The 13,951-nt window shown below is 46.2% G+C and overlaps 1 long non-coding RNA gene across 1 annotated transcript; it reads left to right on the top strand.

The window, feature by feature from the left end:
- The first annotated feature begins 1,009 nt into the window (after positions 1–1,009).
- On the top strand, positions 1,010–6,197 carry LOC119468278. Its single transcript, XR_005196939.1, has 3 exons — positions 1,010–1,100; positions 1,319–1,541; positions 5,953–6,197. It is a non-coding gene; the product is annotated as an uncharacterized LOC119468278 (long non-coding RNA).
- The last annotated feature ends 7,754 nt before the right edge of the window (positions 6,198–13,951 follow it).

The following is a 13,951-nucleotide window of genomic DNA, read 5'->3' on the forward strand; positions in this document are numbered from 1 at the left end:
CACACCATTGCACTCCAGCCTGGGCGAGTTCAAGAGTGAGACTCCATCTCAAAAAAAAAAAAAAGGTTTTATAATTTGCCCAGGGTCACATAATTAATACGTAGAAGACCCAGGATTTGAACCCATCAGTCTGACTCAAGAGTCGGTGCACTGAATTTCTGGCTTACACAAGCTGGCCATCACTGCTTGGTGGTAACTGTTCTGTGTGGCTGCCAGGGTGAACTTGTATTATAAGAAGGCAAAGCATGCAAACTAAATGATTAAGATTTCAAGGGGTTTTTCATTTTCATTCATAATTCCACCGTTATGGCTTTATTCCTTTCAATTAACTGCACTAACAGCTGCTGGTCTTCTTGAAAAATGGGTTTGATTCAAGGAAGAGCAAGAAGGGAAATCCAAATGGAGGAGTGGGTGAGGATGGAGGGATGGGAATACGTCAAAGACAGCCAGCTTCCGACTCCACGCAGGAGCAGCTGAGCCAAAAATGCAAAAGAAGTCAGGTGCAGTGACTCATTCCTGCAATCCCAGCACTTTTAGAGACTGAGGTGGGGACACGGGGGCGGGGTGAAGATTGCTTGAGCCCGGGAGTTCAAGACCAACCTGGGCAACATAGCAAAACCCTGAATCTACAAAAGAAATCTAGAATTTAGCCAGGCATGGTGGCACTGAGCTATGATTGCACCACTGCACTCCAGCTTGGGTGACAGACTAAGACTGTCTCTAAAAAGTAAAAAAGCAGTTGGGAGCAGTGACTCATGCCTATAATCCAGCACTTTGGGAGGCCGAGGCTGGTGGATCAACTGAGGTCGCGAATTCAAGACCAGCCTGAGCAACATGGAGAAACCCGGTCTCTACTAAAAATACAAAATTAGCCAGGGGTGGTGCCACATGCCTGTAATCCCAGCTACACAGGAAGCTGAGGCAAAATTACTTGAACCCGGGAGGTGGAGATTGTGGTGAGCCAAGATGACACCATTGCACTCCAGCCTGGGCAACAAGAGTAAAACTCCATCTCAATAAATAAATAAATAAGCAAAAGAAACAGGGAATCTTCTAATTCTTCTGTCAGCACCTGTATCGGCCATGGATAAAGCTGCTGGGTAAGAGTTCTTGTAAATAGAAGTCTACTATGCTGGAAAGCCACACACTTATCTGCCTTCTAAAATATGGATTCATTTTGCCTGAATAATCAAATTGGCTTTCTGAATAGTCCAGGAACTGGAGTTTCCACCCGTTTCCTTGACTCAAAGCTTTCTAATCCTCAGGAAGCAGCTGCAGATAGAGCTTCCATTCTCTCATTTATTCTCTTCTCCTTCAGAGTTTACCTTGATGTGTCCAGCCCTGCAGGGAGTTGAAGGCTATTTCCCAGGGAGCTGACCATTGGGAAGATAAACACACCAGATGCAAACCCCCTCCATTCAATGGAGTAAGGGTCATTGTGGAAGCAGACAAAGGACTTTGCTAACAAGGGAAGAAGTGATTTCAGGCACCCAGGGAGGACTCCAAGAGAGGAGAAATGTGAGCTGAAAGCAAGTTTGGAGGTATGAGGTTTCCAGTTAACATTTCCTTCCCTCTGCATTCCCTTCATCAGTGGACCCCAGTGGTTACCAATTGGACATTAAAAGTTTTACTATGGGCCAGGCTTTGGGAGGCCAAGGTGGGCAGATAACCTGAGGTTAGGAGTTTGAGACTAGCCTGGCCAACATGGTGAGACCACTGTCTCTACTAAAAATACAAAAATTAGCCAGATGTGGCAGCACATACCTGTAGTCCCAGCTACTCGGGAGGCTGAGGCATGAGAATCGCCTGAAACCGGGAGGCAGAGGCTGCAGTGAGCTGAGATGGCGCCACTACATTCCAGCCTGGGCAACAGAGCTAGACTCTGTTTCAAGGAAAAAAAAAAAAAAAAAAAGTTTTAACATGCCGTAAACTGCCTATTGCTGTTCTTGTGACTTAATATTTTTCTTTAAAGTCAGCTCATTTTGAAAACTTTATAGTCATCCTAACGGATAGTATTTGTGAAATGTGATGAGTAGTAGAAGTCTCACGCTTGAAAAAAACCGACCTCCAAGCAGCACGTAGTGACTTTGTAGCCTTCGGTTTTCAGATGAACTGGCTGATCTTAATGAATTGGTTGGTTTTGCCAGGTGATTGTTACCTGCAGACATCTAACCACCTAGCTCTGTCACGAGACTTTCTGGGATCATTTGTCTTGCATCAGTTCTCAACTGCAAGTTCAGAAAAAACGATTCTTGCTGAAATGCACACGCCTGCTGATTGTCTCAGCCACGTGTGGTTGCCAAACTCCTGTCACTGCAACAATTTAACACGGTCTTTTTTAGTGAAAAGGAAAGTCCTCCTTCCCTGCTACAGTGTTCAGTTAGGAGGGTTTCCACAGTAGATGTGTTACAAATTTTAACGAGACAGCTTTTCAGTGCATGTACCTGTATCATGCATCTCCAGTATCAGTGCATCTCCAGTATCCATCCCATTACTGTACCCAGAACCTCACCCAATCCTCCAAGCAGGTACTGTCTAAGGACATGTTGCCTCCATTGTATATAGAGAAAACTGAACATCAGAGAATTAGGAGGTCTGCTGCCCAAGGTCAACTGATTGAGTGGTGAGGCTAGTTATTTAGGTGTCTGCTTTCCCTTCTCAAAGGCCTAAAATGTGTCTTTTTCATCTTTTGATTCCCTTCTCTGTAGAACATAGTACATGCCTGACACAGTGAGCATTTGGCCATATTTATTAACTTGTACCACATATGGCATGACTCAGTCCTACCTAGGCCTCCAGGCTGCTAAATTATACTATACTAGGTAACTATCAAAATTCCCACATCTCTGCCAGGTCAGATTTTAAAAGGAAAAAAAATTAGGGGAGATTGGTCTCCTAATGTCAGAAGTCAACGTGTTACAGAAAATCAAGTGCAGTCTCTCATTCCCTAGAACTTCCAGCTCTCTGATTGTACCAATGACCTCAAATCTGGCATCTTCTATAATCAACCCAGTAGTTAAATGGGTCCCAGAATTTTAAAGGAAACTAGGCAAACCAACTTCAATTCCATTTTGAGACTGAGTAAAACACAAGATGTTTAACCCAAAAATGGCACACAGAAAGTTGGGCATTTTTTTTGTTTGGTTTGTGACATGGTAAAAGCCCCATAAAACTGCATACCTCAACCATACCTGGGCTTTCTGTTAAAACTGCTCTCTCTAACCCTGATGTGACAGACAAGCAGTCCAAACCCACGCCATCTTGGCCCCTGCGACTTGTAATAAGTAACTGAGGTCTGTAACTTCCACCCTACCCAGGCAATATGTAAACTAACACTTATCTTGACTTCTGTGAACCTCTTAAGTAACAATCGAAATGTCCAAAGACCCTCGCCCCCACCCCTGCCCAAGAGGTGGTTTACAGGCATAAAAAGTCTTAACACCCTCCTTTCAGGGCCATGGGTTAAAAAAAAAAAACACATATTTTTTTTAAGTCCTCTGTGACAGGTTCAGTGATGAAATAGTCAATAGATTGAAATGAAGGAAAAATGTTCAAATTGGCAAGGAAGTCACACAGTAAAGATATAAAAATTAATTCTGTACTTACAGAGTAGGGGAAGGAAAAACCCTCCCCTCTTCTCCAGTAATTTTTACTTTCTTCTTTGAGATGGAGTTTTGCTCTTGTTGCCCAGGCTGGAATGCAATGGCAGGATCTCAGCTCACAGCAGCCTCCGCCTTATGGGTTCAAGCGATTCTCTTGCCTCAGCCTCCCAAGTAGCTGGGATTACAGGCACCTACTACCACGCCCAGCTAATTTTTTGTATTTTTAGTAGAGATGGGGTTTCACTGTGTTGGACAGGCTGGTATCGAACTCTTGAACTCAGGTGGTCCACTCACCTTGGCCTCCCAAAGTGCTTAGATTACAGGCATGACCCACCATGCCTGGCCACTTCCCCTGTAATTTACTTAAAAGCCAATTCTTTTCTGCTAATATAGATAAGGAAAGAATCCATCACTTGTGGTCTTTTTATGACCAGCATCTATCAGGTGATGACATATCTAAAGCTAGTCAGTTGTTTTGCATGGTAGCCTGTATTGGAAATATAGAAACAATATTATCAAAGGTAGAACTCCTTCTTAAGAGAGGAGGAGGAGGCAGGCTGAATTAAATGCAACATTAGGAGCCCTTAAAACCAGATGACTCATAGGTGAAGTGAGCTCACAGGGTTTCAACCTTACTGCTGCAACAGCATAAACTTTCTCTTGCTCTGGAAATTCTCAGTCCATTTATTTTTGAAGCCTTGGAATAAAGCACTTACTGGCCTTATAATTTAGTCCATTATATGCATGTGAATATTTCATTGCCCCATTAAAAGGAGGATATATTTTCTCCCTTATTGAAGTCTTAGCCAGTTATATGCTAAATGTAATGCATTACACAGGCTGATTTTTTTACAATTACATAAAATAGAAAATAATATCTAATTTACCCCGTTGATTTGCAGCAGCTCAAGTCCCTCCTGTAGTGGCATCTCAGAGCAAAGCTGTGAGTTGATGTGCCTTAGAAATGAGTTTGTGCAGGAGTGTTTAGATACAGTTGGAGAACTACTCCAAGCAGCTGTCGTAGTCTCCTCCATGGAGAGAGGATGCCACCTAGCATGAGCTCTGGAGAGCTGCAGCCAGCCCCCACGTGCCAAAAGCAAGCTGCAAGCTCCACAGCCTTCGTGTGCTCCACGATTTCACTGAGTCCCCTCCAGTCCAGGCTGAATGTGACCTCTGTTTTGGGGGAGGTGGGAGGCAGGTCAGCCTGGAGAGACACTGGTTAATGTGCATCCCTGTCCTTTCGGGCCTTACAACAAGGCATCTTAGACTGGGTAATTTATTATTTTTTTTTTTTTGAGATGGAGTTTCACTCATGTTACCCAGGCTGGAGTGCAATGGCGCAATCTCGGCTCACCGCAATCTCCGCCTCCTGGGTTCAGGCAATTCTCCTGCCTCAGCCTCCTGAGTAGCTGGGATTACAGGCGTGTACCACCATGCCCAGCTAATTTTTTGTATTTTTAGTAGAGACTGGGTTTCACCATGTTGACCAGGATGGTCTCGATCTCTTGACCTCGTGATCCACCCGCCTCGGCCTCCCAAAGTGCTGGGATTACAGGCTTGAGCCAGTGCGCCCGGCCCAGACTAGGTAATTTATAAACAATAAAAATGGACTGCTCCTAGTTCTGGAGGCCAGAAAATCCAAGATAAGGCACCGGCAGATTTGGTGAGAGCTCTCTACTTCATGGATGGTGTCTTGTTGCTTTGTCCTCACATCGCAGAAGGAGCAAAAGAGCACTCTCAGGCCTCTTTTATAAGAGTACTAATTCTATTCAGGAGGGCTCCATTCTCATGACCTCGTCCCTCTCAAGGCCCACCTTTTTTTTTTTTTTTTAAGAGTCTTCCTCTGCCACCCAGGCTGGAGTGCAGTGGTACAATCTCGGCTCACTGCAACCTCTGCCTCCCGGGTTTAAGCAATTCTCCTGCCTCACCCTCCCTAGTAGCTGGGATTACAGGTGCCTGCCACCATGCCCAGCTAACTTTTTGTATTTTTAGCAGAGACAGGGTTTCACCATGTTAGTCAGGCTGATCTCAAACTCCTGAGTCACCTCGTGATCCACCTGCCTTGACCTCCCAAAATGCTGGGATTACAGGCATGAGCCACTGCACCCTGCCAAGGCCCCACTTCTTAATACCCCAGGAGGGCCAGGAGGGGGAAAAAGAGGCAAGATCAAGGGTGCCCCACACGGTGTCCTCTCAGGTGAGCAGGGGAGGAAGAAAGGAATATTTCAAAGGAGAAAAAATGGTCCCTAAGGGAGTCTCTATGGGGCTAAAAAGGTAATAGCATTTATAGCTCACATCCTGCTTTATGTTTGCCTTATCAGCATTGTAATTCCTGTCTGTTATTTCTAAGCCTTTAGCTTAAAATGATTGCCTGTCCTAGCTGGGATTGGAGAATTGAGAGAAAGGCATGTGACCCTCCTGGGACCCAGAGGTAAGTACAAGGAGAGCAGCAGCCCAAAGAAGCCCCTGGAGCTAGGGCTGGAGGGGAGCCGAGAAGCAAGTATCTGCCATGGGCTGGATAGCCAAGGTGAAGAGCCTGCCCAGGATCCATACGACAAAATGGAAAGATTCTTTGGTGCTCCCAAGAGGTCCTGAGAATGAATCTTGCTAGTCTGGGTAAGTAGGGGCTCTGGTTGCTGGATTTTTGGATATCAATCTTAATAACATTTTTAGTAGCTGCAATGAACTGAATGTGTTCCCCAAAAATTCAGATTGAAATTCTAATCCCTAATGTGATGGTATAAGGAGGTTGGAACTTTTTCTTTTTTCCCTTTTTTTTTTTTTTTTTTGAGATGGAGTCTCGCTGTGTCACCCAGGCTGAAGTACAGTGGCACGATCTTGACTCACTGCCACCTCCGCCTCCCTGGTTCAAGCAATTCTTACCTCAGCCTCCTGAGTAGCTGGGATTACAGGCGTCTGCCATGACGCCCAGCTAATTTTTTGTATTTTAAGTTGAGACGGGGTTTCACCATCTTGGCCAGGCTGTGACTGTACCCCTGACCTTGTGATCTGCCTGCCTGGGTCTCCCAAAGTGCTGTGATTACAGGCATGAGCCACTGTGCCCAGCCAAGGAGGTGGGACCTTTGAGAGGTAATTAAGTCATGAGCATGGAGCCTTCATGAATGGGACCAGTGCTCTTATAAAAGGGACCCCAGAGAGCTCCTTCACCCTCTTCCCACCATGTGAAGATTCAATGAGAATTCAGCAGCCTGCAACCCAGGAGAGCCCTCATCAGAATCTGATCATGCTGGCTCCCTGATCTCAGACCTCCAGCCTCTAGAACTGCATGAAAGAAATTTCTGTTGTTTATAAGCCACCCAGTCTATGGTACTTGTTACAGCAGCCAGAACTGAGACAGTAGCCTAGCATGTCAAAGCAGAATCTGATAATTATATAAGGTAGCATTGTTCAAAGATGTGCTACTTCCTTTGGCATTTATCGAGTAACTATTAAGTAGGAAGCATAGTTAGGTACCACAAAGATGAGTAAGACATGCAAGCCCTTTCTTTACACTACTTGTAGGTGCTTACAGCCAACAAGTTACACATAAAAGAAGCTGGAATGGAAGACAGATCAACATGAGAAGTACAGACGGCTGTAAGAAGGGTGTTTTAAACTGTTTGGATCCAGTATTGGCAAAATCTCCGAGAAACTGCTGCTTTCATTCACTGTGGAGGGAGTGTAAACTGGCACAGCCTTTCTGGAAGGCAGTTTGGCAATACATATCAAAAATCTTAAAAACACACCTAGCCCTTACTCATAGCAGTTCCACTTCTAGAAAAACACCCTGGGCCGGGCGCGGTGGCTCAAGCCTGTAATCCCAGCACTTTGGGAGGCCGAGGCGGGTGGATCACGAGGTCAAGAGATCGAGACCATCCTGGTCAACACGGTGAAACCCCGTCTCTACTAAAAATACAAAAAATTAGCTGGGCATGGTGGCGCGTGCCTGTAATCCCAGCTACTCAGGAGGCTGAGGCAGGAGAATTGCCTGAACCCAGGAGGCGGAGGTTGCGGTGAGCCGAGATTGCGCCATTGCACTCCAGCCTGGGTAACATGAGTGAAACTCCGACTCAAAAAAAAAAAAAAAAGAAAAACACCCTGAAGAAATAGATAAGAACGTGTGCAAAGATTTGGCTACAAGGATGTATAAAGATTACATTGTTGATTATAACATGAGGAAAAAGTTGAAACTACACAAATTTCCAAGAATAACAGATTGGTTAGGTAAACTGTGAAACAACACTTCAGTGGTATTCCTGCCAAAAATGTTTAACCTGGACCTAATCAGGAGGAAGTATCAGACAAACCAAGTGGGAGATGTTCCACAAAAGAGCCAGACTGTGTTCCCCAAAAATGTCAAGGTCAAGAAAGATAAAGAATGGCTGAGGAACTATTCCAGATTAAAAGAAACTAAACAGGCCAGAGCCAATGGCTCACACCTGTAGTCTCAACACTTTGGGAGGCCAAGGCAGGCAGATCACTTGAGCCTAGGACTTAGATTAAGACCAGCTGGGCAGCATGGCAAACAAAACCCCCTCTCTACAAAAAATACAAAAATTAGCCAAGTTTGGTGGTGCGTGCCTGTAGTCCCAGCTACTCAGGAGCTGAGGTAGGAGGATTACTTGAGCCCTAGAAGTCAAGGCTGCTGAGCTGTGATTGCACCACTGCACTCCAGCCTGGGCAGGAGAGCAGGACTTTGTCTCAAAAAAAGAAACTAGAGGCCGGGAGAGGTGGGTCACGCCAGTAATACCAGCACTTTGGGAGGCCGAGGTGGGTGGATCACCAGGTCAAGAGATTGAGACTATCCTGGTCAACATGGTGAAACCCTGTCTCTATTTTTATACAAAAATTAGCTGGGCATGGTGGTAGGTCCCTGTAATCCTAGCTACTCAGGAGGCTAAGGCAGGGGAATGGCTTGAACCCGGGAGGTGGAGGTTGCAGTGAGCTGAGATCACGCCACTGCACTCCAGCATGGTGATAGAACAAGACAAAAGAAAGAGAGAGAGAGAAGGAGAGAAGGAGAGAAGGAGAGAGGGAGAGAGGGAGAGAGGGAGGGAAGGAAGGGAGAGAAGGGAGAGAGGGAAACTAGAGAAGAGACCACTAAGTGTGCTGTGTGTGATTTTGCATTGAATCATGGTAGGGAGGTGAGTGGCTACTATGAAGGACATTGTTGAGCCATTTGATTAAATTTGTATATGAACTGTGCATTAGATAATAGTGTATCAATGTTAAAATTCCTGGTTTTGAGCATTGTAATGTTATTATATAAGAGAATATCCTTGTCCTTAAAAAATACACTGTCAAATATTGTGGAGCTTTAAAAAGTGAATTAGCGCGGGGCATGGTGGCTCACACCTAAAATCCTAGCACTTTGAGAGGCCGAGATGGGCAGATCACCTGAGGTCAGGATTTCATGACCAGCCTGGCCAACATGGCAAAACTCCATCTCTACTAAAAGTTAGCCAGGCATGGTAGTGGGTACCTGTAATCTGAGCTACTTAGGAGGCTGAGGCAGGAGAATTGCTTGAACCCAGGAGGTGGAGGTTGCAGTGAGCTGAGATTGCGCCACTGCACTCCAGCCTGAGTGATAAGAAACTCTATCTCAAAAACAAAACAAAAATGAATTATTTAATCTGCAAACTAGGATAGGTGTCAGAGATTATTAAGAAGCAAACCATGATTAAAAAATAGTTCAAGGCAACAGTGGTTTTGTGATGAAACACAGAGGATTAACCATCTAAAGAATGATGTTGATGATCATTGCCACAGGCATCGAGGGAAAGGATGTGTCAGCTGGGCGTGTCCGAAGTGGCTGCACAGTGAGATTTTAGCTGGGCCTTCCACCAGATTCATCTGAATTTTCTAGGAGTCTGCTATGTGCCAAGCACTGTGCTAAGTCCTGGGGATATAACAGTGAGCAAGATGGGCATGATCCTTGCCCTGTCAGGCCTCTGTTCTAGGGAAGAACCCAACCAATGTCCAGTAAATAGATAAAGTAATTGCAATTGTAAGTTTCCAGTAAGTAAAAGGAAACAAGCAAGGGCCAAGACAGAGACTGATATTCACCGTCATTGAGGAAGTCCTCTTGGGGAAGACGCTGTCAAAGCCAGGAACTAATAATCAAGAAGAACTAGCCAGTTATGAGTGGAGGGCACGAGCATGTCAATCAAGAAGACAGCATGTGCCCAGGTGAGGGGTAGCTGTTGGGGAAGTGGAAGTAGGCTAGCCTGGCTAAAGTGGGGATTGGGTCAGGAGGAGCCCAAAAGGAGATGTCTGAAAGGAGGCAGGCGTGCAGACCTGCAGGGGCACAGGCACGTAGGGCCTTGTACAAATTTCTGTTTTCTTCTAATGAGACAGAAAGCCATGGAAGAGTTTTAAGTAGGAGGTGAAACAATGGGTGGTGTTTTAAGAAGCATCACTGGCTGGGCATGGTGGCTTACGCTTGTAACCCCAGCACTTTGGGAGGCCAAGGCAAGTGGATCACAATGTCAGGAGGTTGAGACCAGCCTGTCCAATATGGTGGAACCCTGTTTCTACTAAAAAATACAAAAATTAGGGCATGGTGGTGCATGCCTGTAGTCCCAGCTACTCAGAAGGCTGAGGTAGGAAAATCACTTGAACCCAGGAGGTGGAGGTTGCAGTGAGCCAAGATCGTGCCACTGTAATCTGGCCTGGACAACAGAGTGAGACTCTGCCTCACAAAAAAAGAGAGAAAAAAAAAAAAGAAGCATCATTGTTGATGCTGGGCAGAGAATGGATTGGAAGGAGGCAAGGGCGATATCGGGAAGCCAATTAAAAGCAGGAGGGGGACAGGGAAGCTCAGACAGGGGCAGTGCTCAGGCTTGGACTTTTGCAATGTCCCCAGATAAAGTTCCGCATACCGTTACAGAGAGAGGCTGACGGGATTGAAAAGGAGAGCACCATCCCACACCTGCTAGTCTGGCTCTCATGAGCAGTGCACCTGGCCTGGATAAAGATTTCTACCTAAGTCCTGTAATCAGCCTATGGGGAGCATTTCATATTATAATTTTTGTTGTGCTGTGTCTCAGTGTGAGTGCCCCTAGACCTGGAGACAAGGATTCAAATGCAAGTAGCTTATTTGGGAAGGAGGTAAGGGAAAAGAACTAACACAGGGAAGGCAACCAGTAACAGGCATGTTAAGTTACCTCCATGGTGACCAGGACTAGATCTATGGGAAGACCCTGAGAGGCATGCGCCCCAGATTGTCCACTCCAGAGGTGAGGGAGCTGGGGTATTTCTACACAAATTCCCTCCACCCAGCCATTGCTGAGGGCTGCAGACAGCAGTGTAAATTCCCAAGTATTTCTGCCTTTCCACTGGGCAGACCAGGTTTCTGCAGTTATGCAGAAAGACCTCCATGCAGAGATGCAGATCCTGGCAGCTGGAAATCTCTGGAGCCCAAAGAAGTGGCAGGGTCCAAGGATACCAGAGAGATGTGAAAGCCATTCTTCGTGTCATCGTTGTTTCACTTTTAAAACAGACCTCTATCAGGCTGGGCGCGGTGGCTCACACCTGTAATCTCAGCACTTTGGGAGGCTGAGGTGGGTGAATCACGAGGTCAGCAGCTTGAGACCAGCCTGGCCAAGATGGTGAAACCCCGTCTCTACTAAAAATAAAGAAATTAGCCGGACGTGGTGGCAGGTGCCTGTAATCCCAGCTACTTGGGAGGCTGAGGCAGGAGAATCGCTTGAACCCGGGAGGCGGTGGCTACAGTGAGTCGAGATCGCACCACTGCACTCCAGCCTGGGCGAAAGAGTGAGACTCCATCTCAAAACAAAAAATATAAATAAATAAATAAATAAATAAATAAAAGAGACCTGCACCATATGGCGGCTCATGCCTGTAATCTCAGAACTATGGGAAGCCAAGGTTGGAGGATCGTTTGATGTCAGGAGTTCGAGATCAGCCTAGGCAACATAGTGAAACTTCTGTCTCTACAAAAAAAACATTTTTTTTAATTAGCTGGGTGTGGTGGTAGACACCTGTAGTCTTAGATATTTGAGAGGCTGAGGTGGGAGGATCCCTTGAGCCAAGGAGTTTGAGGCTGCAGTGAGCCATGATTGTGCCATTGCACTCCAGCCTGGGTGACAGAGTGAGAACCTGTCTCAACAAATAATAATAATATAATAAAATAGACCTCACATGATAGGAGTAACTTTGCCTCCTGACAGCCAGGAGACCCTCAGAGGCTGTGAACGAGTGGCATGAGAGAAACGATGGTGGGCTGGACTGAGGTGGAGGCAGATGCAGGTGGAGAGAAGACAGCATCTCCTTGGGTGCTGCTGGCCAGCAGTGGGGCAGGGGAAAGGGTGGGAACTGTAGGGAGAAAAGACATTTTTTTCTCATCCATCTCTAGATTCATGTCTGAGACTCTCTATAACCAAAGGTGGATTACCAAGAGAAAAACATACACATTTATTGAATAGAAGTTTTTGTTGTTGTTGTTCTTTGTTTTTTATTTTTAAGATGGAGTTTCGCTCTTGATGCCCAGGCTGGAGTGCAGTGGCACCGTCTTGGCTCACCGCAACCTCCACCTCCCGGGTTCAAGCGATTCTCCTGCCTCAGCCTCCCAAGAAGCTGGGATTACAGGCAAGCGCCACCATGCCAGGCTAATTTTGTATTTTTAGTAGAGATGGGGTTTCTCCATGTTGGTCAGGCTGGTCACGAACTCCCGACCTCACGTGATCCGCCCTCCTCAACCTCCCAAAGTGCTGGGATTACAGGAGTGAGCCACTGCGCCCAGCCATATTGAATATAAGTTTTACATGACATGGAAGCAAAGAAACAGGGAACCCTGTGTCTTCATGCTTAGTTTTGATAGAGTGGACAGACATGCAGCAGTGTGACTAGACAAAGGGATGTGATCTAATGGTAATAAACTGACGGAACTTAGCAAGGCCTGTTGGTTCATATTCCTCTCTGTATCCCTGTGTCTCCAGACATAAGGACACTTCTGTCCTCTGGGTACAGGATGGGCACCCCTTGAATGAGGAGATGCACTCCAGCTTGGGCAACAAGAGGGAAACTCTGTCTAAGAAAGAAAAAAGGTGGAGAGAACAGGCTGCAAGGAGAATGGCTCAGAAGTAAGCAAGCCAAGGTGTGCCTGGGAGTGGGCAGAGAGGGGAATGCCTTAGCCTAAGGAATTCAACCGAGGCCTAGTGGGTGGCACACGCTTCCCAATCAGCCTGTGTGTGAAGCTGTAGTGAGCCATGATTGTGCCATTGCACTCCAGCCTGGGTTCTGCCTTTCAGACAGACTCTGAAACGCGAACTAATCCATGGAGTTTAGAATCAAGGACAACTCAGCTCCTTCCAATCCTGGGCTGCCTGCCTTTGACATTAACTTGGAGCAGCACAAGACCATGCTGGAGAATGCAGGGGGTAAGATTAGAAGGGAGGCCTTGGGCTGGGCATGGTGGCTCACACCTGTAATTCCAGCAGTTTGTTAGGCTGAAGCAGGAGGATTGCTTGAGCCCATGAGTTTGAGACCAGCATGGGCAATACAGAGAGGCCTTATCTCTACAAAAAATGTTAAGGCCAGGCATGGTGGTTCATGCCTGTAATCCCAGCACTTTGGGGGGACAAGGTGGGCAGATCACGAGGTAAGGAGTTGGAGACCAGTCTGGCCAACATAGTGAAACCCTGTCTCTACTAAAAATACAAAATATTAGACAGGTGTAGTGGTGGATGCCTGTAATCTCAGCTACTCAGGAGGCTGAGCTGGAGAATCACATGAAAACCTGGGAGGTGGAGATTGCAGGGAGCCAAGATCATGCCATTGCATTCCAGCCCAGGCAACAATGCGAGAGTCCATCCCAAAAAAAGAAAAAAAAAATAAGCCAAGCATGGTGGTGTGTACATGTGGTCTCAGCTACTCAGGAGGTTGAGGAAGTAGGATCACTTGAGCCTGGGAGGTTGAGGCTACAGTGAGCTAGGATTGTACCACTGCACTCCAGCCTGGGTGACAGAATAAGACTGTCTCAAAAAAAAGAAAAAAAAAGAGGCCTTGGCTGGGAGACAGGGCTTGGTTCTGAGACTTCATCTTCCCTGAACCCAGGAGAGAGCTGAAGCTGGGCTCCTCTTCAATGAGTGGGGAAAAAAAAAAAAAGAAGAAGAAGAAAAAAATGAATGTTTTTGCCATCAAAAGAGGAAGAACTCAGCAAAACCCAGAGTCCTACTTGCCATCTCTAATTGCAGCCCCAGCTACCAGAAAGTTAACTTGTGGTTCCAGAGGGGTATTTTCCTAATCATCATAAAAATGAGCATATATCTTTTCATTTGCCTCCCCCTCAACTAGGTCCAATTTTTTTTTCCTCCCAAACTGGAAAG

Source organism: Cebus imitator, unplaced genomic scaffold, assembly GCF_001604975.1.
Source record: "Cebus imitator isolate Cc_AM_T3 unplaced genomic scaffold, Cebus_imitator-1.0 Scaffold406, whole genome shotgun sequence".
In the NCBI taxonomy this organism is placed as follows: Eukaryota; Metazoa; Chordata; class Mammalia; order Primates; family Cebidae; genus Cebus; species Cebus imitator.